At 42.1% G+C, this 24,834-nt stretch overlaps 1 pseudogene; it reads right to left on the reverse strand.

The window, feature by feature from the left end:
- Positions 1 to 18,575: 18,575 nt before the first annotated feature.
- On the reverse strand, positions 18,576 to 23,296 carry LOC135501672 (uncharacterized protein K02A2.6-like; annotated as a pseudogene).
- Positions 23,297 to 24,834: the final 1,538 nt, after the last annotated feature.

The following is a 24,834-nucleotide window of genomic DNA, read 5'->3' on the forward strand; positions in this document are numbered from 1 at the left end:
TCCTTGCTTCCCTTTCCTTGACATTTTTTATTCGTAACTTAACCTCACGAGCCAACATTTCTCTCTTTTGACACGCACACTGTTTCCGAAGCAGAGCCAGTTGGGTCTTTTTGCGCACTATTACATCATCCAGTGCACTTTCGTCTGAATGTCGGAGAGGAATACCACGGGTAGATAGATCGTTGTTCAATCAGAGATCAAGACAAAAGGGCGAATTATCAAAATCTGTCTTTTCAACGTCAAGGCGCTGCTTTCGTAAGTAGTCTCTCCTCTGATGCAACTGCACCACAGCTCCTTCAAGGCTAGAATCAGAAACAGTATCATCAACATTACAGAGTTTTCGAATTGAATTTATCCAGGTCGGTAATTGCCTGTTGTACTGGAGACGTTCCGAAACTTTCCTATAGATGTCCAAGACGAGGCCATTCCTGGGTTCGGCAACAAATGGGATTTGGTCGTTCTGCAAGGCACCCAATGTGATCCCAGCAGCATCAGCATACACTCCAAGGTAGTCTGGTAGTAGTACACGTTTCCTCTTTGGCATTGTAGTAGTGAGGTATCAGTCACTCAAAGGAATATATATGGCTTCATCTGGAAAGGAAGTGAAATATTTGAGTCCTGATTATGTGTACCATACCACCCCAAAATTCATTCGTCACCTTGTTTAAATTTGTCACCACAACCCCATTAATAGTAGATTGAAGGTAACAGACTAATCAGTATTCAAACTAGCAGCAGACAAGGCATGCTCCAGTAATGTAACATTCACTACTAAGACAAGTCCTGCAAAGTTAAGTCTTACCTCCATGTTTTCACACAATTCCAGTTGTCACCATGGAGATGTCAGAACAAGTACATGGAACACTTGACCCATCCCTGGAAATGAAAAGTTAACATAGTAAGCATGACTGAATAATAAACTGTCAGCAAATCAGGGCCATACTTTATGTGGATCATTGTTAATTGTTATGTTACTTCATTTCATTTTCAGCAATAGTCAGAATCAGCTGATTATATTACTTTCTAATGGCCTAAAAAAGTCTCTTTTCAGCAATTTAGTGTAGAAATGGGGAATCCCCAACTCATCAGCTGATGATTATTTACAAACATCGGGAATTCCGTGAAGAAATGGGTCAAAACGGCATCAGCTGACCAATTATAGAATACTAACTGTAAACCCATGTGCGCGCCCATCACCCCGTTCTAAAAATCCCATACCGAATAGGCCAATCAAACATTAAGAAAGCGATCACGTGATAACCAACTTATGACGTCACGGAGGTCGCGGCGTTAACGCAACTTAGACTCGCCCACTGATGACGCAGCGCGAATGTCCAACTGTCAGTAAACAAACGAAACGGGGGTACCTCAACTTTCTCCGCTAAATACACTATAAAAGCAGTATTATTATTCAAAACCAAGTACCTACGCATGATCTATGCGATTTACTAAGTGTACTCACTGCGTTTATGTTTGATCCGCGGCACTCATTTTTGGAAAATGTTGAGATTGAAAAATCTGCGATAATTTTCTCGGCACTCGCTTGACCGATTTTCCCGGGGATTGCCGCGGGACCTTGCGGACACACTCACCTGATTGGCTGCAACGGGGTAATGACGTATGACCAGGGATTCCCGAGCTATTTAACATTCAGTGAACCGTCCGGGCTTTACCCGTGCGCGCCTCAGAAAGAAATGCCAACTTGCCAACGTCATTTCCATTAACGTCGCGCGGCCTGTGTCTGTTGTTTTTCTGCGATTTTTGGAAGCACTTGTAAATAAAGAAGTCCAGTACATTTCATATCATCGGAAAATTTATTTCAGATGCAAGATAATGGTATAACTAAATAATTTTTTGGTGCAGTACATAATTTTTACCGGCAACTTTTTATTAGGTGACCACTGATTTTTGGAACGTCGCGATGGGGTTTCCCATAGAAAAATGACGTCGTTGATTGGGTAATGCTACATATATATATGGGATATCGCATATATATATGGGATATCGCATATGTATATGTAATATCGAAAATAAATTTTATGTTATCCAATTTTGCAACGTATATCATGCCATACTCTTGTCCTTCCACGCCCATCTCTCTCTGTGTGAAAAAACAATATCAAATGGGTCCCTCGGTTGCATCCTAGGGAATGAAAACCTACAGTGACCACACTCCTTCGCATTATCTTCTGCCATCAGAAATTGCACCACAAACTTTTCATTGTTGTGGTATACCTGACTGTAGGGTCGATCTTGTTCAACGTTGGCTCCTTCTCCTACTGCAGACCTGCATGGTTGCCTCCACTGGTTACGGTGTCGGCCACCTTTCTTTCCAGCCGCTTCTTTTGGCGGCTCTGCGAGAGCTACTTTTGACCTTTTGACGCGACCTTTCTTGCTTATTAAGTGGTCTATGTGTGATCTAAGAAGCTTCAGACGTTCCGCAACGCACAGGCTGTGTTTGCACACATGGTTGAATCTGTAGCATTGGCAGGTGCACGAAACATATGTACTATGGGTAGTGCACTCGTACATCCCCTTTTTAGTCTTTCCGGCTACGAGGTACTTCGCACTGCTTCCTGAATCAAGGGATGGTGCTGTTAAGACAGCACTCTCTGTGTTGAGCAGTTTCGTCGCCTCATCTACGATTGTGTTTATCAAATCTTCTGTTAGTTCTAGCGACGCCAAACCATGCCTCAGGTCAATGGAATAAGTTTTCCATTCATTATCCTCGAAGTTTCTCTCGAGTGGCAATTCCAGTGACTTACCACTGAATATGTCTTCCATGGTTAGGGCATTGGCCTTCCTTATGAGGTCCTCTTGCTGAACGTCCGACATGCTGAACCAGTCATCTGGGTGGACGTAGAGATGAGATGACTCTTTGGAAAGTTCGTACTCGTCACTAAGGCCAATTAGTGCCCCCTTCATCTCCTCGTACTGGTGTTTCTCGACCTCTTCCCAGACATTTTTCACAAAGCTTACCTTTGTCATGGAGGTTTGCTTTTTCTTCGAACGGGTGAAAGCCTCCTTTTGGCGTGTAAGCTTGTTGTTAATGCTTTCGGACTGGTTCCCGTATGGCCGCAAAGGAAGTCCATTCTCACCCAATGGCATGCCCGCCTCTCGCCGTGGCTCAACGATCAAACACTCAGCCATCATATCTCTATTTTTCATCAGATAATGAAAAAAAGCTGATGGTCTGTCGGCAGGCTTAGATAAAATCCTGTTTTCTTCTTGACAAAGAACTTCCTTTACTGACGAAAGTCGGGCCTCAAGTTCATCCTTGTCATTAGCATCAAGAATGCTGCTAACATGGTCACTGCCGAAGACTTTATTGAGAAAAATCTGCTGCTCCTCTTTTTTTCGCACCCCAATATCACAGAGTTTCTTTTTGCAGTTTGCTAAAAAGTGGCGGGTGCAACGCAGAGGTTTGGCATTTGGAAACCCCTCCTTCAAGGCCTCATAAAGAGGTTTTTCTCCATCAGTAATGAAGCCTTTGACACAATTCCTGAGGCCATTGCAGCTATTTATAACCGCAGATGCAATCTTATCATAAGACCCTTTGGTCTTCCTGTGGTGAATTGCAGTTGGCCCGAGAAACACTGGTGGTACGTTGGTCCTCTTATTTGTCAGCATGAGATTTCTGTATGTAAATGGTGTGACTTAATACTTCCCAAAATTGAATGTTGGATCAACAGAGAAAGGATGGCTCTTCACATGAGAAGTGGAAAAGCGTGTCAGGTCAGTAAACATGTATTGTTTGCCCAGCAGCCACATATCTTCCTCTTCCTTGTTGTCCTCAATATGCTGAATCAGCAAGTTCTTCTCGCACGTTGCAGCATAATAAGAAAGATTGTCTTCCTCTGTCATCTTCATCTGGGAGCCTAACGCATATACTTGCTGTCGCGAATGGGGTAGCTCACCAGGCTGACGTGAACCAACAAAGCCCTTCTCCTGATTTTTGTTAAACACAACTGCAGGATGTAAGCCGTCAGCGAGATCGCGCTTCATTGCTGTCATAGTTCCCTTCTCAGTCGAGTAGAACGGTGTTGACCCATGCTTTCTATTTCCATGTTTAGGAACTTCAAATTGCACCTCATGGACACCTTGCTCACGATATGACTTTGATGTTATGTGAGCTTTACTATCTTGACCTAGTTTAATAGGAGTACCCTTGGGATCAAAGAGAACCAAACCTCCCCTCACCAAAGCACTGTGTAAACAAATTAATCATTGTAACAGATATAGTTCTGGGCAGAAATTTACCAGCTGGTAAATGTGGTGGATAAACATAAAAGGGTGGTTGACCTCTAGGTGTTTGAAGTCCACTGCTTGTTGACTTTACAGCTTATGATGCTGTGAATCTGTCTCAGCAGGAGGTGTAACTAGTTTAATTGCTCTCCATCGACTCCAGGTAGCCATGCGAGGTTTAACCGTACATACCCTACATGCAGGATGTATTATTTGCCATCTACCTGGGTGAAAAACGTTTTGTCTGAACACTCATTCAAAATACTCGTTGTTCAAAAGAGACTTGTGCCACTACCTAAAAAATAGCTCATCACTGGCATTTATCACAAAATGAGCTAACAAGGGTCTTGGTTTTGTAGGTCTTGGTTTTGTAGGTGGGGGTCTAACGGAACCGGAAAAAGCATATCCCTGACAACGCTATTGTGATATTTCCCATTAGATCTTTTACTCTCTGGGTTCCTCGTGTCATTCAAAAACCCAGCCAAATCGGCTTTGTACATATCAGAAGACCTAGCAGTGAATTTCCCTTCCTCATTGGATACCCAATCCTTCGAAACATCATCATATATACAAGGAGTGTGAGGTTTGCCCCTACTGTCTCGGAGTTTGTTGAGTGGCAACAAGCAAAAAATACAAGGAAAGCTGCTACCTGCACCTTGGTGGCCAATAATGTTGCATAACCATGCATAGTCACCAAACAGAAAAACTCTCAAAATACTATCAGTCAACGGGGAAGGTAGAGAAATAGAATGGCCATCAATGGCACCAACACATTCTCGCAGCGGGGAAAACATCTCCCAGATGTTGTCAGAAGAATCGAATGCCTCAAACATACCTAAAATCTCAGTCTTCTCCGCACTATTGCACTTCGGGAAGTTGACCAACTGCATAACAAGCTTTGAACTAGATTCCCCCTTGTCACCCCCCAATTTCAAGAAGACCTGGTCCTTAAATTCCACTGGAAATGGTACCATCCCCAGTGTACCTGTTGATGCGATATTTCGCCGACACAAATCTACAACCGAAGCCCGAAGATCTTTGACCCGACAGAATGCCACCGGTGCGGTTTCAGTTGTGCCACCATTTTTATGCAACATGGCAATACCAACTTCAATAAGAGAGTCGACAGGAATTCGTTCTTTGATTTCATCTCTCATGAGGGGTTCACTTGCAAAAATATTCACCCCCTTGTTTGCTAGAAATGTCCTCAAGTCACGGAACCTACTCATAGGAAGTTTTAACAACACTTTCAAATCAACACAATCACCAGGTGACAAGGTGGCAACATTGCAAATTGACGCTGCTTTACAAGCTTCCATAGTAATGGTTGGGTTGGCCTTCACAAACTGCGTAAGAGTCGCCACAAGATCTTCATTGGACGGAGTTTTTGAACAAGACACCAACTCAAGGACTCTCTTCAAAACAAGTGACCTTTCACTTAGAGATCTCTCACTTGCTTTGACGATGGTATGACTGGTTTGACAACTCTAACATACTGGGCAGACCGCTTGTTTGTTGCAGTGCTGCGAACATCCATGACACCATCTGAACTTTGGCCAACTCTTTCTAACATATCTTTGCCAGTTAACTCTTTACATACGCTAGACCCGCATGCATCATAGCGTCAAAGTCCTGAATACACAGCGTCATTATTCTGATATAGTTTCCCTTGAGCGCGTCACTGACGCGGCCGTATTTCAGGTAGTGTTTACATAAGTGATATTATCTCCGTTGCTGTTTATAGTATAGGGCTAAAATTTTGGGGAGTAACTAAGAATTAAATTCCGCATAAACTCATGTAATTTATTTTGAATTCTAACGAAAAGTAACTGAGAACAAGGCCTGCAAACTTGGAGAGAAATTTTTTTTTTACAAATCGCCGTAAAATATTCTACTTTCTGAAATCAGTGTATGTAGAATGATTTCTTAGTAACTTTCTAAATATATTCAATTAAATGATTACCTCTTAGTTCATTCCTTCCACCCCCCTCCCCCTCCCCCCTAGGCTTAGGAGAGTATCAAGTTGTCTGTTCCAAGTCCAAAGAGTTTCGCGCGGAAATTACTGTAACCCGGAAAAATTATATTGCGGGCTTTGCGGCTGCCTCTAATCAAAATATACACGCGTAAAATATATTCCAGCACAAGATAAGATAAGATAAGATCCGCAAAAAAACACACGGACAATAAAAGTTTATCCTGTCCCGACCACCGGGAATCTGATATCGTTATGCATCAGTACAAGAACATGACTTGTATTCAGCTTCGAGCGTTCTGCAATTGACGATCGATGCGTCTATCTCACTATTCATGCAGCTGCAAATGATTGACGGTCGATGCAATACCAAATATGGGCCTACCATCGCTCGCTGTTACCTTGTTTCCCGTAATCAGCCAATCAATGCACTGTTGTGTCTGGGACAGGTGTAGTCTCACACAATGCTAATAATACGATTTCTGGTAGATTTGTATTGACAGCAGTGTACTGAACTGCTGAAAGCTTTAGTTACTTTGCGCGAGACGTGTGCATGTATAAAAACGTCAGCGTTTTATTTTTGCAATTTTTTTCCGGGTTACAGTATTCCCGCCACTACAGAATGTAGTCCAAAGACGAATAAAAAGTGTTCACAATATTCCAAAATGAATCAACAAGTTAACTATAATTCAAAATAGTATCAAAATGTTTGCAAAGTGTCACCACAGTTTTGAAAATTTGCTGAATAAGCCCCCCCCCCCAACATCATGTCATTGTCATGTTACGTTTTTGAATTCAGGCAGTGCCATGTGGTATTCCTTATTCCACACCCCCTGACACAAGTGAATCAGAAATCCTTTAGAATCTGGGGGGCAACCTTCACAATACCACTTGGGTTCAGACTTTTTCCCAGATTTTGAGCAATGACGGCATCTGCCCTTTTTTCCCGCGTCCATTAGCCAGTGTCCTTTTTTCCTATTGTCAATGTTCCCATTGTCCTGGCGCTTCCTCCTGTGGCGCGGTGTATGTGACTCTAGGAGTTGAATTGCCAAAGCTTTCCGAAATTCTAATTGTGTCCTCTCCCTGACACGCTTATTCCTTGTAGTGATTACATGATTACGCGACTCCTTCATAAGAATGAAAGCATTGACGCATGCTGTGTTCATAATGTACCACCACACATATTTCCAAAATTTCCAACTTTTACGACCAGCTGGATATGACTCGCGGAGCTGATCAGCCCTATCAACACCATTCATATATTTCTGATATTCACATAATGAGGATGGACACTTCACATCTTTGTTTCCTCCAGTTCTCTGTCTTCTACTTACTACCTCCTCCTTCCTAGGATCAGTAAGGGTGCATAGCACGTTGACAAGTTTCTTGTCACACCAAGTTGATGCCGTCAAATTAGTGTTAGATTTACTTTGGTAGACTTTGTAGTCTCCTTGCGTCATTGTTTTTTTCAGTTTTTTTTGTGCCTTCAATTCATTTGGCCAACCTTTCCTGTTGGTCCTTACTGTGCCACAAGCATGTATTTTAGCCCTAAGAAGACTTTCAAACAGCTGCACACTGCTGAAGAAGTTGTCCATATATATATGGTGATGTTTCTTCTCAATGTTCTTAGTAAGATTCTTTACTACTCGTTCCCCCAGTCCTTTTTCCGCCTGATTGTCAACCTTACCAGTGTACACCTGGAATTCATTTACATACCCATTATGCGGATCGGCTCTGACCCAGATTTTTATGCCATGTTTATGCGGTTTCATTGGGCAGTATTGTCTCCAGGCTAAACGTCCCTTGAAGCCTACCATTGCTTCATCAATTGACCCCTCCCGGTGAGGTCCATATATCCTTTCTGACATGTGCAAGCTTATCATGACCAGGTTGATTTTTGGGGGGGGGGTTTTGGGACGTATCTCCAATATGAAAGTATCTTTCAATCTTTTCAAAACGCTCCCGTGTGCCAAAGTATTTGGCGCCAGATATCATCCCAAAAACTGACCCATCATCTGAAAAGTAAGATTTATAGTCTGGGCAGGCCACTATGGCCATATAGATAGCAAATCCTACATAGGCCTTCAATTCCTCAGCACTTGTTGGATACCAGTCCTTGTCAGGGGTCTTTTTAATTTTTTCTGCGGCATATCTATTTGTCTCAACTGCTATCTGATCAAACAAATCTTCAGGGAATACAAGATACAAAAAGTCAAGTTCCTTTTTCTCCTTGTCTAAAATAACAGTTGCACCAACAGGTTCAGTAAATTGAGGCACATTGACATCAGTAAACTGAGTTTTGGTCCAGTCCTTATCATTATGCTGCACTACTGGTAGGCCTATCTGTGGTAGGCCTACCACGGGAGGCATCCCTTGCTGAACATTCCTTGGACGGGTACCACCCCTTGTTCTCGCCCCTCCACCCCTAACTCTTGCCCTGCCACGACCACGTGGTACCGCTGGTAGGCCTACAACAATAACAGCCGAAGTATCACTACCATCCCCTCCATCTAAATCAGAAATGTTATCAGAACTGGCCGATTCATTATCACTCGTCTGAAAGTCTGGGTCATTATCACTATCAAAACTTTCTACAGATAAATCACTAGCCCCAGTAGTATCAACCCTGACAAATGAAGTATCGTTGTTGTCTGCTCCGAAACTAGAGTTCCCGCCATCAAACGGGTCTTCAACTGGCTCAAAGCCAGAGAAATCAGTGTCGCTATCGTCCTCATCCGACACAAAATGTTTATAATAAAAATCTAAGTCCCAGTCACTATCATCACTTCCTACCGAAACATTGATATCTGAATCTGCAAAACCTTCAAATTCTGATCCGGAGCTCGAATCAAATAAATCCATCATAAATAAACCCAGCTGGTCCTGAACAATGCGGCACGTCAATCAAAAAAAAGATCAAAGAAATGGCCGACAAGGTCAACTTCCTGGTTCCGGGAAACCCCGCCAATACATCGTTATTATTCATGCTTCATGAATACTAAATTAGAACGGAGTGACCTGAATAGAAAATAGAAGCTTATCTCTTATTGGCCATTCAAATAGGGTCACCATGGAGCCAGCCAATAAGAAATTACGATACATTAAAGTTGGGGTAGCTTGTAGTCGGCTTGCCGGAGTCTCGCATGGTCGGAATGGAGCCGAGTAATGGCGGCTCCTGGGAGAACAGCGTAAGTTTTTTGCGCCGACCAGCGGTGGCTAGCGTATGTAAAGAGTTAACTTCCCTAATTTACACTTCAAATCTCTTATTTCCCTATCCTTCTCAAACAAATCAGATTCTAACCTGGCAGCTTCAACTTCAGCTTCGTGCACCCGACTGTCACTGACCATACTGTTGAGCATACTCTCCGTTTCTAATCTAACCACATTATCTTTTAATTCAGAAATTTCACCTTCTAATCTGAGGACAGTTTTTGAAAAAACACTCTCCTGGAGAAAAAGCCGGCATTGGAGTCGCTGGATTTCTGCACAGTATCCTTCACTTTCCTTGATTGTTGAGCCAAGCTTTTCCTGCAGTGATTTTGTTGATTGACTCAACGCACTCCAACGATTAAACCACTCACAACCAAGTTGGTTAATAGTGAACCAAGTGCTGCTGTTTTAGTTCAAGGATGGCACTGTCCCGTGAACGAATATCCTGAACGTACAACTCCCGAATTTGACTGGCCCGGTCCCGATAATCAGAATGAGTGTGAATTGTTTCCTCCGTCAATCTATTCAGCATTCATGTGAAGAGGTGTATAGCCTCACGTGTACCTCCATTCTCATTCACACCCATCTCTCCCAAGCCCACATTCCCCACACCCAGTTGCTTAGACTGTTCATTCAAAATAAATGCTTCGTTGAAAGGAACACTAAACTCAAGTCCCGAGTTGTCAAAAGTAATCCATAGTGAATCATTTCGGATGCAAATAGTCTTTCCCAGTCTTACAACCCCCGTTTTATCACTGTAACGAACAAAGACGACTTCACCAACGGTTGGTAATCGGTCGTTACTCGAAACCTGTAATCCTTCATAGAGGTCATCAATGACTACTGCATGAATACTTTCAGTAACATCCTGAATGGTGTACTGGTTGGATTAACTTGTGACAACACAGTTCCTACATAAATCTCCCCCTGTAATTTAAACAGAACAGAGTCCCCAACATTGAACATAGACGACGTAACGTTTGACTTGGATGCCTTGGATTTCCTGCGTTTCCGCCCAAAATATCGTTTATGGCCACCCGAACCAACTTTAGAATCCAACCTCGTTTTCTTCTGAGGAGGGCAGTCAGCATCATACGAAGTCAAAGACGTGTCCATTTCATGGACTAGACCATACCTGGAATTGTAAAAATTAGGAGTGAGAACGGGTTGCAAAATGGCGCGGGGGGGGGGGGGGGGGGGGGGGGGCGGACAAGGTCTGTGCTTCAATGCAAGCCAAGAAGACCAGGATGTACTAAAACTTATACTACACGTCTTCTGGGGAATTCTAATCCATCGATATCAATCAAGCCTTATGCATCAATCAACGGCATTCTAATTTCTAGTAGGTATCCCAAGTGAAATTTTCAAAGTGGTTTTAGATCATCTTTTAGGGTTTTTTTTAGATTGTTTGTGTTATTATGAGTGAAACGACACTTCATTTGTCAAAATGGGTTGATAAATAACCGAATTAGAGCATTTTCAGTTTTGAGGTGCAACGCCCCCCCCCCCCCCAAAACATAGAAATGTAGCATTTTTGAGGACCCCCAATTTAAAAAGTAATTATCTTGGCCACACTTTTCTGCTATTTCCTTGCAATTTCTACCCCTGAGGACAAGTTAAAAATATTCCAGAGCCATGGATGTCTTACTTTTTGAAATATTCACCTTCAAAAATGCTAAAAACTAAGAGTTTGGCACGTCGGACTTAGGCCGGAAAGTGGCTTCGGAGCATTTTTGAAAGCCGCCTAAGAAAAAATTAAGGACTTAAAAGGACTTTCTCCCACTTTTCTCAAGTCTATGGGTGGGTCTTATCATCTCTATTTTTTCCTAGGGTCCTAGGTCATTAGGAAAGCAGTTTAAAAATGGGTCAAAAATGCTCCCGAGCCAGATTTGCCATGCGATAAAATTCGGCGAAAAATGACAAATTTTGAGACATTTCAAAAAATCATAGGAAGAAAACCGTACAAGATAATTGAATGAATTTTTCGGTGTGTATTTAACTCAACTTACTCTCCATCATTACATAGGTACAATACACTGTGATATATCCTTATCATTTTAAAAACTGACTTTCATTTGAGTAATTTCACACATTTCTTCAAAAGCCGTGATATATACTGAAGTTCGGAATGGCACAGTACTGAAACCGTAGAAGATAAATGAATGAAATTTTCTGGGTGTATTCTCCTTAATATATACTTTCAATTTCTATTAGCAATAATACATTTTGATACATTTGAAGTGTTTATTTTGACAAGGATTTTATACCATTTCTTCGAAAATTCCGGACATCCCTGTAAGTGCAAGTTCAACTCCGAAAACCATAAAACCTTCACATCAACTGGGTAAGTAGCATCACATTCACAATACACATTGAAATACAGGAAAATAACTAAAAGTACTTCTTTTTGTACTTCAAATAGAGTTTTTCTATATTCTTCAAATCAGGAACTGTCCACACTCTACCCCTGCCACCACTAGGGATGACATCGAAATCCCAGGCAAACACAAACTGTGCCTCCACTTCATCTAGGTCTTCAACCTGCGGCCATTGAAAAGAACCCTGGTACCCGCTTCGTATGAACTGAATTGTGGCCTTATTGGCATCAGTAATTTCTACCACCTGCCCAAGAAAATACTGGTCTTCATATGCAACTGCTACAGTGCCCTGTTTGTCAAACCGGAAGTTCAGATCCATTTCTGAATCTGAATCTGACTCAGATTCAGAATCAAGGTTTTCAAATTCATCATCCCGATATTCGGTGGTGTTGTCAAAATCAGACAAGTGTTCATCAGACTCCGACATCTGGTCACTTTCAGAGTCACTGCTTGCTGTCCTTTTTCTTTTTCTAGATACAACACTAGTAGTAGATGCTATACCATTACCACCAACAATGACGTTGTCAGTCTCAGGATTTGACTTGGAGGTAGAGGCAGCAGGCATGACTAGCGTATCGGAGTCAAACAGAGAGGTCAGTACAGCTATCAAATCTGCTTTGAGTGTTTCTATGGTCTTTTTTGCCATCACCAATCTTTTATTCTTTACACCTAGGACCTTCGTCAAATAATTGACTTCACTTCGGAGTACAGCATTCTGTGATTTTTTTGTTGTCAACCCTTCCATTGCCCTGTTGACATCGGCTGCCGTTCGACATGGACCACCATGGTCTCTGACACTGCTGTTGATCTGCTCTTTTAGTTTCAATACTGCTGCAGCTTTTCTTTTCTTATTTTCTTGACACTTCTCCAACCGTTCTTTATGTTTCACCATTACTGCCTTTTCATTCATCCTATGTTTGTTACGGAGACTAGAACCCTTTTCTCTGGCAAGTTTCAATAACCTTGATTGTTCAGCAGGGGGTTTGGAAGAGAGCCAAACAGAGATTGTCCGATTTCTCTTGACCATTTGAATCCCAGAATGGTAGTGCAAAGACGCACTTCTCCTTTTGAAAAAACCAAAATCTAGGTCTCCAAACTCATTTTCACTGAGGAGGTTGGTTAATTTGGAATTTTTCATTTTCTCCCTGAGAGCTGGATCTGGCTCTGTTCCAAACTTACCCCCTGGCAAAAAATCTGAAAGTTGCCGCTCTGTAACCTCTATAAAAGAAATCATCAGACTTTCCAAGGTGGACTTGGTTCGGGCATCTATTTCTAAGCTGTCTGAAAATAACACCTCAAAAATGTCATCCTTCTTCGGAGGGAACTCGGTGAAAATGCCTTCGTCATCTTTGGCCATTAACAAGGATGAATCCTCAGCCCAGACCCGAAATTTGGCGAGCATCTGTTGAATATATACGTATTGGTCAACGTACTGAACCCCACCCTGCAACATTTCCCAGAAGGGGCCTGTGACCTTATAGTATAGGATACCTAGCGCTCTAGTGAGACTTTTCAATGCAGGGCATTTGCAATCTGCCAGGACACTTTCTAATTTCAAATTCAGATTTTCCCTGTAGTCACTAAAAAATAGCTCTATTTGTTCAGCATGAAAGAGTAAAGTGGCTGCCCCAAGAAAGAAATTATTAAATCTGTTCATTCGGAAACTTGTGACCAACGATTTTTTCTGTAGTTTCTCCTGCATAAATGCCTCCCACAAATGTCTACACCCATTCTTCGCATCTCCCCTTGGTCCCAGCACATCACACCCTGTTCTTACATAGCGGCAAGTGGCAGATTCTGACCCTGAGCTCCAGTATTTAAATTTATCTAAAGCATCTCGCCCCAATTTGTGGCCAAGTTCCTTGCAAATATCCGACTCGATGACCTTCAGTTGTTTTTCACACACATTGGACAGTCCCAACAAAAAATGAGCATTACAGAACAAAAAATGTGTATCAACATCATTGCCAAGAACATTCTTCTTGTATTGAGATAACTGTTCGTTAAATGCCTTATTGACACTACACCTGTCAGACATAACCGCAAACATTTTATGCAATATTTTTCTGGACACAGCATCTTTTTCAATTGGGTCATCTTCATACACTGAGGAAAGCTCATCAATCATTGAAATTACATTGTCCAGCAATGTGCAGCTATCTTCTACTGCAACAGATGAAAACCCTAGAGACAAGGTTTTGCCTGAGCTAAGATTTACCTGCTGCCCCATTACTTGTTTATGATCTCTAGAGGTGCCATCTGAATGAAAATCATAGTGATCACCACCACAAACCTCCTCAGCAACCTGGTACTTGCTTAAGACATGAGCTCTATCCATCATGTTTACACAAGTACTTGAGCTTGGGAGATTAGAATTTTGGAGGGATGTGTTGAACATTTTGAAACAGCGTGGATCACCTTGCCTACATTCTTAGATGACACCTCGCATTCTCCCATCAACTCCATGACACACTTCTCAACCGATTCAGTAAAATGATAACCTTGGCGCATTTCTAACCCGTTACTTTCTGTGAGCACCAACAGCTCTGCTTCCAGCTTTACACATTGGTCCCTCAGACTTTTGACATTTTCTTTAAGTTTCTTTTTTTCACTAATGTGTACCTCATTGGCAATTTTGTAATTGTTTACTTTTACTTGCAACCCAGAAATTTGTTCACGTAACTGCACCAAATGTGCATCTTTCACCGTTGAAGAAGCAGACTCAAGGTCTGCCTCTTATTTTGCTAGTTCTTTTGCTTTGCGCCTGTTTCTCTGGTAGACACCAGAACCCTTGACACGGCTTAACTCCGCTCTGCAACCACTAAGTTTGTTAGTTTTCTCATTCAATTGACGTTTTAGATGCGTGATTTTCAAATCTAGGGAGCCCACAGTGGCATTAGTTTTTTGTACATCTTCATTCAACTGTTTTATCTGTGCTGACTTCTCCGAGATGATTTCTTTGTATGTCGACAGGCGTGTTAACAAATATTCTTCATTTTCATTACTCATCTGAGTGTCAGTGTCACTACAACTACAAGATTTGGGTTGTGTGGTGACACTAGCAATAGGCCTTGGAACAGCACTAGCACTAGCAGCACAAGAATTGTCCGATGACAGAATGGCATTCGGCTTCCGTTCCAAAAGGCCAGCATGAGTTCTTGTTTCTTATTTGCTGATTTCCCAAGCTTATTCTTGTCAGCACGTATTTTCACCAGTTGGGCCCGAAGATGGCGAGCATCCCTAAAGAAATGTTCTTGATTCAATTTTTCAATTACACAGAAGAAATGTTCATCTGACAGTTTATCAGCTGACATAAATGAATCAAGTTCCAGCAGTAGTCGATAGGTTATATCACATTGTATATCTATTGCCGTGACATCACGCAGTTTGCGACGAGTTAATCCATGACCTGAACAACATTCACCAACACTGTCCAAGTCAACATTAATGTTGTAAAATATATCTCTCGTTTCAGATTTCAAACACCTGGACACAATGCTTTCAAGAAGCGCCCTAAATCTGTGTTCCGGGTACTCGGGAAAGAGCTTGGACATCCATTTGATGACAGTCTTCCAAGATGCATCCAGCCGTAACTTGATGGCATAAATTTGCAGGAAAAGTCGATGGGTAGGCCTGCACGATACCTTCGGGAGAGCCGGTGGTCTTCCTCGGCCTGATGCAGAGAACGTAGCTTCCAACTGCCGCTGGACGTCATCATCTGTGCAAAGCAAACAAATATCATGCTTTAAAAATTACAATTATTGAGAAATAAATTTCAAAACTATTGTTTCCTTCAGTGTGTTACTTTTTTTTTTTTCAGAAATCAAGAAAACAAACCAAGAAAATGCTTTAAATCCAATGCAAAATCCCATGTTTACAAAAACTATTTTTTTGAACCACCCTGTACAGTGTAAATACACACGAAAATGTACATGAAACCTGCAATGCATTCATGTGCACTGAACTAATTTTCAAATCTGAGAATACTGGAATTCCAGATACAATTACAAAATACCGGCAATATAACAGACCACTGTGAAATATCTGACGATCATCGTAAGATATAGCATGTCTACTTCATAAGGAATTATTATGAGAAGTTAGTTCCATGTCGTAAGTGATATTTTCGGACATTTTCTCAAGAAAAATCTTCAAAAACCAGCGCCATTGCCGGCAATCTCTTCGCTCACATTTTGGGACTTGCAACATTCCAACCCTCAATCTCAGAAGATATAGCCGTTGTTATGAAAAAATTTGCCTGAAATGTTCATCAATTTAGTTCTGAATTGATTGATGTACTTATTTCTGCAAATATCCTCTCCAGTTTAGTGTCCGAGTCCTCTGATTGTCCACCGATTTGAGCGATTTCGGCAACCGCGATGGACGCCGCCATGTTTAGATTTGGTGCGGTAGAGTTGGCCGCTGTTTTGTAGCCGCGCATTCTCGCCATTCATTGGAGAAAATATTGACAACTAAATATTTTTTCTTGGGGAAAAAAGCTTTATTTGATATAAAATTCATATATATACATGACTCCGTTTGGGAGTTGTAGCGTGTTGAACTTTTGAAATAATTTTTTCGAGGGGATCGTCTATTTTTTTTTCTTTGGAAAGAATACGTATCGATAGCTTGTTTGTCAATCTTCAAACTGAAACCATTGGCAACATGATCCGAGCTCTGGTTAGTCTGCGCGGGGGATTTAAGTGAGCTAGGGGCCAATTAGCACTTGAAATTAGCTGAAACAAAGGTGATTATTTTGCATAAGTTGCGTTATTGTAGCGTTAGTTTCCTCTAGATTAACAAAATAACATATTATGTGACTGGTGCTATTGGAAAGAAGAAGAACAAAGCTGTTTTTTGGTATGATTTTTTATTTGAATAGAAGAACAACATTTATACAGTGACAAATTTAAAAACAATGATTTTCAGTTTTTCGCATCAATTATTGGTGGATTAGTGGGGCACTTGGGATACCTATTTCTAGTGCAGAGTCAATTACAATTTAGAGTACCATCACTTACCACTAATCTTTTTGTAGTAGATCACTGATCTGGGCGGATGTAGTAGGCCTACTCTCCACGCAACCACATAATTTCAGGATGGACCTCGAATCCAGAAGGCTACGGTATGTGTACGGACGTTGTTTGAAACACTCTCGAAGTTAAGAGCCAGAGCAAGTTGAGAACGGTACACAACCAACTGAAATTAAAGAAAAAGGAAAATCTAGTAACTCAAGGATGACCGGCACACCTGGCAGCCACGGATAAGGAACATGAAAGACTACACATTATAAAACAAAACAAGTCTGGTAGGGGTACCCCGTAAAGAATTTTACAGTTTTGTTTTCAGCCTTCCTGCAACTCCCCACTAACAACACAACCTTGTGTACTGATCAATTGTGTTCTTTCAATAAATGCTTAAAAAGGGCTACTGTCAATATATGTAAGAGTCAGACATATCTTACAATGTAGTCACTAAGCAATGCTTTATACATGCACGAAATCAACACAAGACACTGATTTAGCATCACCCTGTACAGAAAACTCAAAACAAACCCAAAGTGTAGGTCAAAGGGCAAGTCCATTTTGGCCAAGGGTGATAAGCTTTAGCATATACCGAAAAAAATTCGTGGTTTGAAAGTTTGAAGACCAGATTTATCAAAAACATCCCTGAATATGTTTTCCACATTGACTACAATAAGTACTAACTCATGTTTTGGTTACAAGTTGCCCAAAATGTTGACTTATTTATATTTCCACCCAAGCCGCACCTCTATCAGCGCAATAGACTCGACCAACAAACTTAAGACTGGACAATGTTCATGCCCCCGGGTTTCAAATGCAAATGTCTGCATAAATACAGCAAACTAACATTTAAAAATGGAAACTAATCAAAGTTACGATATCAATTAATATTGAAGGTAACTCATTTTACAAATAAACGATCAAGGGAATCCGATGTTGTAAGATAAACTTGACACCCCGTCTTAATCTCAGTCTGCAAGCCGGCCATCTTGATTCGGAGCAGATCGAAGTTCTCGAAATGTCTGAATAAGCGCACGATTTTGCACGAAACTGAATTGAGATTTGTCAAACGGCGGGGGTATTTATGATGTGTGATATTATGCCTACCTGGTTATCTAGTTTGATGAAATTCCGAAATCTGCAACTTGTTGAAAAATCAATAAAAATACCGCAAATCGTCGCGGTTTCTTCAATTCGGATCGGAATTTCACGCAAGTTTGTAGCCGGGTGGCATGGCAAGTGACAGAGCCAATGAGCCAATCAAAGCCGACGTATCTTTTAGCAGAACGTCTACAGGTTTGCGCTCGTGTTTTGAATCACTCCAACGCATTTTACCCTTCAGACGGAATGTGTATTGCGATGCAGCGAGGGTCCAATGTTACATAAAGGTGATACACGCTTATTGGGCTGGCCAATCACTGGGCAGCAGGCCTGTGCTGGGGATGGGTCATTTCGATGTCATGTTTAGGCTCAGCTGAAACAGCTGTGATACAAAACCAGCTGTAAGGCACTGGGATTCCTAAGAAACAGTGGATGTGCTCGGATGTAGTCACCATCACACAGGTCATTTAGATATTGATTACAACTATAGTGCGGAGTCTGAATATAGCCAAGCAGAATTAAAGTAAGGCTAGATTCTTTCCGGATATGGTATATTTATTCAACTAGCATATTCTTGAGCATGTTATATACACGTTTACATACGCAACCAAAAGAACCGAACAAAAAGGGCAATGACAGGTCACCTTACGATCCCTGTAATACAAAACACAGATTGTGAGTAAAACATTAAAATTAAGACCTTATGCAAACTCTGCTACATAACTATCTCAAATCAATTACTTGGTGACTCAACACTGTCAAAGTTACACAGCACAAATAACCTTAGAACATACTGAACATTGATATTAATTCATAATTAATGTCAATTCCACTTCCAATCAGTTATTGATCTAAACACAAGACAAGACTTAAACAATGCTTAAACATAGTTTCCTCATGGGCTCATGAATCAATGCATCCAAATCACGAATCATTTAGTACCTTTAAATCATAATAATCACATCATTATTACAATCATAACTTTCCTAGAAATTAATACTAAGCCATCTCAAATATCAGTTTGTAAGATAATGAGCCCATATTCAGATTGTGTGAACAATTCCTGAAATAAACTCACCATAGACGTGAGATACTCCTTTCCACAGTCTATTTCCTTCGACCAATCACGGGGTCCTCTATTCCTACAAAAAGATAACCAACGGAATATCACTACTTTGATAACCAAACTGGCTTCAAGTCATTAAGTCCTAAATGTTACATATTTATCTTACTAACGTGAATTAGCCCATAGATAAAATACACAATAAAGTTACCTGATTTCTTCCCGAAACATCTGATAAACCATCTCTCCCTCGACAGTAAAATGTGTGAACATGCATGCCTCTGAGAGTAATTATCATCAATGAAAGGGTCACAAGAAATCACAACTTAAATCCTATTCAGTGATCTTGGATCATTTTCATAGCACCATGCCGTTACACTCATACGGTAATGAAATTTACGCCTTTAAGCAATTGTAAAATAAAAACAGGTGCATCAGAAATGGAGTGAATTTAAGAGAGTTGCAGTGAGATATGGGGCCTGGCGATCTTGACCATACTTGGGCAAAGCACTGAAAGACATAATATAATAGAACAAATCGGAATTAAGATGAAGTAACTCAATTCACCTACCTTTACAATGAAATGTAAATTCTCCTGAACCAATCTTTCTCTCGCTCCTGGTCTACTTAAGAGCATACTGGAATCTCCTGAGTGATCTCACAAAATTCCATAAATTGGATCTAATCTAATGATGAGTTCTCTTTAAACAACGGTCTTGCCTCGCAAGAGATCAAGACGCAAGTGATGTTTGGCCCTTGTTCCCCAACTAAATATCTTAGGACCATGTGAGAATGACTCCACAATTTCGCAGAAACTGTAACTGGCAGAGACAGGAAAAGTTAACTTCCTGTGCCAGACTCTCCCTCTTGCTGATCATCTCATAGGCTTAAAACGCCCACGCACCACTCCAAACATGTCACCAACTGGTACCAATCCGGAGTTTCTTAGAAGTTTTAGAATATATGATAGCTTCCTTATACCTTGTGTCCTGTTGGGATTGTTGTTTGTGAGAACAACATCCTGACACGTTATGGTAAAAAGTGAACTAACTAACCTAAGTATAATATATGACATTGAGTTAAATTAAGTCTCATTTATTTGGTATAAAACTAACTATATATAAGATGATATGATTTGAACATAAATGTTGGATGATAATGGACACTGTTAATTGTGCCCCGTCACATACCACCCAACTGACTTTGTTGTTGCCCACAACAACAACAACTGCTAAATATTAGAACTTAATTCCTTAATAACAACTTGGCCAGCATAAGCTGTGCCTTGGCAAAGTCCGCTATAGTTTGCTCACTCATACTTGTACCTGAATCAGTGTTGATTTCAGTCATTTCCCGCACTGTTGTGTGGACACTTGACTTAGGTAAATGATGCATATTACGGTGCCTACCTGCAGTTGCTCTGCCTGACCGTCTTGGGGTTGGAGCTGGAACTGGAATATTAATTTCCACCTGAGGTGGAGCTTCTAATACTTCCCCGGGCTCCTCCCATACAACTATGTCATCATCCTCAGAGTCTGATTCCGACCTGTCACTTTCAGTGACCTGATTGTCGCGTGCCTCGGCACGAGACCTGGTCATAATTGGGTCAGGCCTGTCAGTGGCCTGCTCTTCATCAGGCTGTTTGGGCAACTCTTGGACTACTAACCTGTCAGATCTAAGCAAGTTAACCCTATTCATTGTTTTGGCTTGGCCAGAACCATCGAGGGGTTCAATGCTGTAAGCCTCATTGTTTGGATCCGGTTTACCTATTACCTGATATGGAACACTATTCCATCGGTCTTGCATTTTATTGTGCTTTTATAAGTGCTTCCTTTTCCAACCGAGTCCTAGCCAATACCTGGGCTTCCTTCATACGAGTATGATGAAGGGTGATCCATTCATCATAATCCGCCTGATGATCAGTGTCCTCAACCGAGGGGAGTAACTGATCAATGGGCAAGCGAGGATCATGACCAAAGAACAGAAAATATGGGCTGTACCCGGTAGATTGATGTGGTGCCGCATTGTATGCAAATACTAACTCAGGGAGGTGCTGAGGCTGTCGTCTCTTCTTCTCAGCAGGTAATGACCTTAGAAGATCATGCATAGTCCGGTTGAATCTTTCTGCCTGAGAATTACCCTCGGGATGATATGGGGTAGTTTTGCTCTTAGTTATGCCATACAGCTGGCATAACTGTTGGATAACCTTAGACTCAAAGCACCTACCTTGATCGCTGTGTATCCGCCTGGGGACACCGTACTTCAAGAACCAATCATTAACCAATACCTTAGCGACTGTTTTGGCTGTCTGGTCCCGCGTTGGAATTGCCTGTGTCCATTTGGTGAACACATCTGTCATCACAAGGACATTTTCCCGCCCATCTGTGGCTGGCTCTAAAAAGGTGAAGTCTATTGCCAAGACTTCCAACGGCTTTTTAACTAGCAAATGTCCCATGGCAGGTTTTACCTTCTGCTGGGCCTTGGAGATAATACAGCGCTGACAAGATTTGCATCTCTCAGCGATATCATTAGCTAAACCAGGCCAGAAAAATCGTGATCTTATCAAGTAAGTTGTCCGTTCAGTCCCTTGGTGTCCTGAGTCATTATGCAACATCGTGAATACTTTGTCCCTGAAACACTCTGGTAGTATTAGTTGTTGCATTATCTCACCTTTCTCTTTCCTCTGACGGTAGAGGACACCCTTGAATTCCCGAATTCTATCCCACTCCCTAGCCAATTTTCTTACCGGTTTGGGGAGTTTGATGAGAATTCTACCTGTGGGTTTGATACCCTTGGCCCAGATATCCTTGAATGGACCAATACTGTTGTCACTGGACTGGAGTTTTTGTAAGTCATCTGTGGAATAGGATGGTAGTGTTCCCTGTGCCTTGGTCTCAGGGAGTAACACTGCCTCATGGCTTTCCAAGGATACTTCCACTATCATCTTGGAGAGCTGACCTTAGGTAATCTGGGATGGGTGTACTTTTGACAATCTCTGACATATGTGAACTTACCTCACTTTCAGTCAGCAACTTGAAGTCCAATGCAGGTACGGGGTGGTAACGGCTGAGAGCATCTGCTGCTCCATTGTTCTTACCCGGCCTATACTTGATTGAAAAGTCGAACTGAGCCAATTGTGCGACCCATCTCATCTCTGTAGCATTCAGCTTAGCTGTCTGTAGGTTGGCCAGCGGGTTGCTGTCTACCAATACCTGAAATGTCCCGCCTAAAAGGTACTCTCTAAACTTCTCAGTCACAGCCCACTTTAGAGCTAACAATTCTAATTTCATTGAGATGTAATTCATGTCATTCCTTTCGGCTGGCTTAAGGCTACGACTAGCGTACGCTATCACTACTTGCTCACCGTCTTGGATTTGGCTCAGGACAGCGCCCAAACCCCTGTACGAACCGTCAGTTTCCACTAGGAAACTTTCGCAGAATCTTGGGTATCCCAGTACTGGGGAGGTGCACAGGCTATCCTGTAATTTTCTCAGGATTAGTTGCTATGCCTTTCTCTGAGACTACATGACCAAGAAAGTTAACTTCTGCAAGAAAGAAATGGCACTTACTTGGTTTGATTTTCAGACCAAAGCTTTGCAACCTCGTGAAACCATTTCTAGCCTCTCCAGGGTTTGATCAAAGGTTTTCCCCATGATCAAAATGTCGTCTAAATACACTACAAGAGAGACCAGATTCTGATCTCCAATACAAGTTTGCATCAGTCTGCTATTACAGAGCCCCATCGGCATACGGGTGTATTCATACAGGGCTGCAAACCCAGCCCGAAAAGCAGTCTTCGGGATATCCTCCTCCTCGATTCCACATTGTAGAAAACTGTGAGCTAAATCTAAAGTACAAAAGAACTTTGAGCCAGACAATGCCTCCAAGGCCTCTGGTATTCTAACTAAGGGTTGGACATCTTTGACTGTCTTTGCGTTCAACAATCTAAAATCCCCGCAAACTCTCATTTTACCGTCCGGCTTGCGAACCAAAACTATCGCTGAAGCATAAGCTGATGTACTAGGCCTAATAATACCTGCCTGAAGCTGAGTCTCCAGGTATTCCTTAACAGCCTGCAGTTGATGAGGTGGAATACGCCTATGAGGGACCTTGATAGGCTTATCATCAGTTAGTACAATTTTATGCTTGACTTTGTCACAGTACCCTAAGTCATGATCACCATCACTGAATAGATCAGGAAACCGCTGAAGCAACTGCTCAAATCTCTTCCTTTCGGATCTAGTCAACTCACCAATATGCATGGTTTCCATCAGTCGGGCTACCTTCTCTGTGGTAGCTTTGCTTGGTGTTGGTTCCGGGTCATACTGTCTCCCAACCTTGACCTCATTCGCAGAGACTTCCATTACCTCTACGTTCATGGGAGCTGAGGGTACTTCCCCCAACAATAAATTTCCTAATAAACACTTACCTGGGATGTAGGCATCTTCTTCCCCAAAGTTGGCTACTTGAACCCAGGTCTGGCCGTCAATGACCATGGAATACGAAGCTGCTGCTTCTAGTCCCTTTGGGAGCGAACAGTCTTCTGATGGTATGCCTTCTACTAAGGCACAGTATGAGGTACCCCTTTTTGGGAAAGGGGCGCTAGCTTTGATGATCCTATTTGTGCCAGCTGGCAAAAGCAGGGGTTCAGAACTAGCGTTTCTCACCTGACCGATTAATCCATGGTCGTCTGCATCTACCGCCGGTGGTAGGTCACCTACGGCACAATGACTGTATAAATGTAACACTGAATCCCAATCAGTGTCTAATTGTTGACCCTGAAAACTATCATTCAACAACCTCAATATGTTGCTGCCTAAAATACCTGGCACAACCTTCTTCCTAAAGCTTGGAGTATCCTTGACAATAAGGAAACCCATTTTCTCAAATGTTCTACAATATCTAATTCAACATACCCAACCTAAGGGATATGCAGGCCATTGGCAGCGGTAATCTTCAGGTAGGAAGACGTATTCAGAACCCTTACCTGACCCTTGAGAGTTTCCTTGAAGAAACTCTCTGTCAAGGTACTTACCTGGGCCCCAGTGTCTAATAAACACCGGACACTCATGCCCCCCCCACTGAATATCGGCTTCCGGGCACTTGCCAATTGCCTTGGCAAGAACAGAGCCTCTTAAATCGCCCGCTGCTCGGCTCTCAGCAGGGGCTCGAACTAGTTTAACGCCCCTGTGGCCTCCTGTTCATTATGCCCCCGCTAAAGTGGGGGCATTATGTTCTTAGGTGGTTTCCGGCCGCCGCACTGAATTCAAGACTATAACTCAAGAACCCCTTGCTCGGCTGACTTGACATTTTTAGGGGGTGTAGGCCTAGTGTGTCAAAGGGTCCCTATTGTTTTTTGGCGCGTTCCAAAATCCAATATGGCTGCCAGCCGCCATCTTAGATTTTCGCATTCCGCTTGTTTACTAGAGAACCAGAGGTCCAACAGTCTTCAAACTTTTGTGGTGTGATGGTCTATGGTAGGGGAGGTTCCCTATCGATTTTGGGCCCGACCCGAAATCAAAGATGGCCGCCAGCCACCATCTTAGATTTTCGCATTCCGCTCGTTAACTGGAGAACCGGAGGTCCAACAGTCTTCAAACTTCTGTGGCGTAATGGTCTATGGTAGGGGAGGTTTCCTATCGATTTTGGGCCTGACCCAAAATCAAAGATGGCCGCCAGCCACCATCTTAGATTTTCGCATTCCGCTCGTTTGCTAGAGAACCGGACGTCCAACAGTCTTCAAACTTTTGTGGCGTAATGGTCTATGGTTGGGGAGGTTCCCTATCGATTTTGGGCCTGACCCGAAATCAAAGATGGCCGCCAGCCACCATCTTAGATTTT

Source organism: Lineus longissimus, chromosome 17, assembly GCF_910592395.1.
Source record: "Lineus longissimus chromosome 17, tnLinLong1.2, whole genome shotgun sequence".
NCBI lineage: Eukaryota > Metazoa > Nemertea > Pilidiophora > Heteronemertea > Lineidae > Lineus > Lineus longissimus.